We start from the raw sequence: 4,855 nt of genomic DNA, 5'->3' as shown, positions 1-4,855 counted from the left end.
CTTTTATAAGTACCTTGTTCCATAATACATGCAAAGTTTCAATCAGTGAAAAGTTGGCAGGAAGCTGGAATTTAGAAACCAAATATGCATGTCCAGGTATTGTTTACCACATGAGTGGTTTATTTTATCATTGAAAATTTAAAACTTCATATGGTTCCCAAGATGTCTGATTTAGAAAAGGCTAGAAGATTACTAAAGAGAGAAAAAGAACTATGGAAAAGTGAGAACCATTTAATTGATTTCTTTCCAGAATTTAAATTCTTCTTCGGCCAGGAAAAATGGATTAGTATCGATATGTTTGTTTATTTGCTTTATGTAGTTTTTATTAAGAAATTTCCAGTTCCACTCCCAAGAACGACTGGCATGTTGAAAAATATTTACAGACTACCGGTTTGAAGAGATGCTCGGTTATTAGTCTGCCCAAGGAGCTCATATGTCTAGGTCTGGCGCTGCCTAGGAAATAAGAAGTTATTCCTTAGTCTAGTTCATCAGGTCCTTCACAACTGGACTTCAAATTCCATTTCAATCCTTTTCCACCATCATTAAATCCATGAACAACTATGGATTACTACCTGTTCCCTGGACCTACCATATGCATTCACTACTTCACAATCTTCTAATATTCCATTTATTTTGTCAGGAATCCCCCTTTTCTCTAACACTTATATATCTGAGAAACCCCCAAACACTCTTCAAAACTTCGCTCTAATATCACCTCTTCTTATAGTCTATCACACTTCAACATAATTCCTTAAGTGATTTAAAATTTTTTTTTACTAAACCATGAACTTCTTGATATTAGCAGTTATGTTTTATTTATCCTTATATCTGCAGTGTATATCACAGTGGAGCCAAAAATTTCAGGGTTCTGCTAACAGCCTATTCTAAATTCTGTTTTCTGGGAATCAAAATAAAAGTACCCAGATTGGTCACCATTTCCTGGAGCCAGTTCACTGATATTTGGCACTACCCGACCAACAATATCAATTTCCTTCTTTAGAATCCACGTGTATACTGTGAGGTCAGAAACCTTCAGCCCTGTCACCAATGAGCACAGAAATAAGTAATAAAGCTCTGCAATCATCAGCTATCTTTAATTTTGGAAAGCACATGGAAGCTCACTGAGATTCATGGAATAAAGCTGGATGTGGTGATTTCAGTTTGCAAGGAATTGGTTAAAAAGGAAAAAGAGTAAATAAATATTTTTGTGCTATAATTACCATACAACTGTATTTTCTTCTTCAAACCTTCTTTCATCAATCTTTCTCTTCTTTGATGTTTCTAAGTTTGGCCTTTATAATAATGTGTTCATTCATGAATATTTTTTATGTATGAGAAAAGGATAGTTGGCTTTGAAAAGAGCTGCTAAACTGGATAAGCTAATTGGAGGTGCTGTGCGATGAGGAGTAGTAGGTATTTAAATTTAATTCCCAAGGTGTTAGATTCCAGGAAATCATGTAGGAATATAAAATGTCAAGCTTTCATTCTCATAAGTTTTCTTCAGCAAAGAAGAAGTGGATAATCGTCTTAATAATCTTCTAATGGATTACACTAGCTAATTTACAGGTCTGGCAGCTGTCACAGAGACCCAAAAGTACAGTGGCTTAAAGGGGCTAGGAGTCTCTCTTTCATCTAACAGTTTAGTGTGGGGAGTGCAGGGCTGGCTGGCAGCTCCTCTCTATCAGTGACCCAGACTTCCTCTGTCTTTCCCCCATTCCTAGCATGCCCCTCTTCCGCATCAACCAGTTTGGCTCACAGCCACGTTTGCGCTCCAGCCAGTGGAGGCAGAAAAGAGCAAATGGAGTGGCTGCTCCTTCCTCTTTACAGCAAAGCCCCGCAGTTGTACATATCACTCATGATCATTTCAGGTTGGCCAGAACTTAACCATATGGCTAAGAGCTGTTTTAAAACCAGGGGTTTTAGTACCACAGAAGAAGGGAATAGGTGTCTTAGGGAGTAACTGTCAGTTTCTGCCATGCTGTCAATTCATGAGTTTTTCTCAAATTTGGCCTTAATTACAGTCACAACTATTTTATAAAAACCTCTTTTTCTTATTAAGGGCATGCTTATATGTTGGCATCGTTAGGTGTAGATGGGTTCTTTCCTAGTTGCTGAGAGTTTTCTTGATCGATTTCCATAAGTCCCTTAAGAATGTCATCATCAGAATATTTATATCTAAGAGCACAAGAGTCCGCTGGAGTTTTATGCCCCAAAACATGAAGAGTGAAACTAACCTAAGCACCATTGACATCACATTTAAAATTTTACTTCGAAGAGGGTGGAAAACTTTCTTCTCAAGCGATAAGAATTCATAGAAGAATATTTATGGATCATGGGCCACACTGTTTTTTCGTTTTTAAGTAGAGTCGCAAGCTGCAATTCTGTAGCAGTGTTGCTATTATCTCTTCCTTGCTGTGCATTTTTTAATTGCCTTACCCTTTCAGAGGTTCTTTCACATTATTTCATGTTTATTCCTTTTCTTTCTCTAGTTCTCCCTGGCTGCAGCTTCAAGCCTTCTTTGACTCTTTCCTGGAAAATAGTATGTTGTCCAGTAAACAACTAAGTGCCAGGTAGACCCCACTCTGCCTGCTCATAAATTTTCTTTCTTCACAGGCTCACAGCGGTGCCTATAATTTCTGCCGTTAGAATGGGCCCTTTCGGTAGGATTGTTTCCTCTGCTGTTTCCCCTCTGAGAGGAACAACAGCTGAGCAGCCATTTAAACATCAGGGTGGATCACATTTTAAATTAGCTACACAAAGCAGAATTTAAAGACGGGAGAAGTGTGTTCTGGTGAGGAACTAGGATGGCGTTTCTTGGAAAACTGCAGAACCATGTGTAAGGCAATGAGCAGGAAGTGGGTGTCTGGGGCAGGGATGATTTTGCGGGAGGCGTGGGGCGGCACATAATCTCCATCACTGTCCCTCCCCTACAGCACCCATATTCTTCAATATGGTCAACTGTCATTTTCCCAATGAATCATGTGCAAACATGACTTATACACTTTGATTCTGAGAGCGTGGTGCTTCTGTGGTTTACTGATGTTCTTTTCTCATGTCTTCATCAGGGTATTAATAATAATAAGGTCTAATCTAACCCATACTGCAGGTTTACTATATGCCAGGCACTGTGTTATTGTATATGTTGTCTCCATTAATCCTCCCAACAGATCTCTGAGGTACATATCCTGTTTTACAGATGGAAAAACTAAGGCCCTTAGGGATGAAGTAATATTTCCAAGATCTAAAGCCTGTATGCTTAGCAAGAGGAAGGGGAGGGAGTCTTAAACATTAAGCAATGAACACTTTGAACATCTGATGGCCATATGTCTTCTCCCCCAGCATTCAGCTGCAGAGAATTTAAAATTTCCATTTACAGACAATATTATCACCCCTCAGGCCCAAGCACTCTTGCAAGGTTAAGGAACATATATATACTCTGCAAAAGGATTCTATATCCTGTAAGAATGCTTCTCTCTGCCTCTGGTTTCCTTATGCCCCTCTTCACTGTGGCCTGGTTTCCCTATGCCCTTCTTCACTGTGAAATGAGAAAAACTCTACATATGGATTCCAAAGTACTTGTCCATTTGAAGAAAAAGCCGGGGTAGAGGAGGAAGGCTATAAGATCTGACTATCCTGAGGTTGCACTCAGAATCATTCACAGGCTGTATAAGGTCTGCAGGATGCACAGGACAGGTGGCTCCAAGAGCACGCACATAAGAGTAAGACAGCTGCTGCCTCCAGGACTTACAGCCCAAGGTATGAGGAGGAACTGTGCTATGGAGTGGGGAAGGGGTGGTGATGGTGGTGGTGGTGGGGAACCCAAGACAGACATTGGGAAGTTTGGCTTCTGACCTGGAAATGTGCAACAGACCAGAGGGCAAAGGGCATTCTAGTGCCAGCAGCTGTTTTCCTAGAAAGACTAAAAATCTCTTACCCTGGATCCCCATTAACCCTGTCTGGACTGGACCTGAGGTCTTCTCAAGAGATGCGACAGTCCAACATTGTCTTTCATGAATAAGTGGGAACCTTTGGGAGTATATATTCCTCTTCACTGTGCCTGCCAATTATTTATGTAATAATTTATTTATATTGTAAACACATTGGGGTTTATTCAGCATTATAGTAATTACCCCCACCTTATCTGACTTTTTTTTTGTTTGCAAAAGCTTTTTGAAATTCTTGGTATTTCAAAGTGTTACCATTGGGGCGATCTGAAATCCGTTGTTACCCCAGTAATAGAGGTCCCTTAGTTCTTTTCACCGATGCAGCAAAAAATTACTTAGTGAGATTTAGGAAAAGTAAGATATTTTAAAAGTGCATTTTTAGATGGAGATGGGCCGTGCCAAGGAAGGCTACAGCACTGTGGAATTCAGAAGGTAAAAAGACAAAAGATAGAGTATGCTCCAAGGGAGGGGCGGGTTACAGTGAGGGCTGTAACCTTGTGGAAGTGAGGAGGTCTGTTTGATATTAGGGCCATGATGGGAGGTTGCAAGGGTGGTCCTAGATGATTGGCAGATGAAGTAATTTTGATTGACATTTGGCTGTTACATAACTCTTGCCTACTGCTCATGAGGTTACCCAGAATTCAGTCTGTTATAATGTTATAATTAGATTCATTAATTTCCAAGCATAGACATGATATTATAATGATGGTATAATGAGGCTGAGAAGAAAGTCAGAGTAGTCTTTACTGTGCAAGCGGCTATGGCCACATTAAACCAGCTATAGATTTGGGCCCTTCATTCTTTTGTTCCTCAGGATTCAGGGGTGATTTAAAACTATAAAGTGGGTGTTCCAAGGAGGTCCTAAGGAAGGTCTCTGGCATGCGCCTTCGTTCCATTATTCTCCCATTGCT

This window comes from Pteropus alecto, unplaced genomic scaffold (assembly GCF_000325575.1).
Source record: "Pteropus alecto unplaced genomic scaffold, ASM32557v1 scaffold86, whole genome shotgun sequence".
In the NCBI taxonomy this organism is placed as follows: Eukaryota; Metazoa; Chordata; class Mammalia; order Chiroptera; family Pteropodidae; genus Pteropus; species Pteropus alecto.
The sequence above is the reverse complement of the archived record's forward strand: the minus strand, read 5'-3'. Positions refer to the sequence as shown.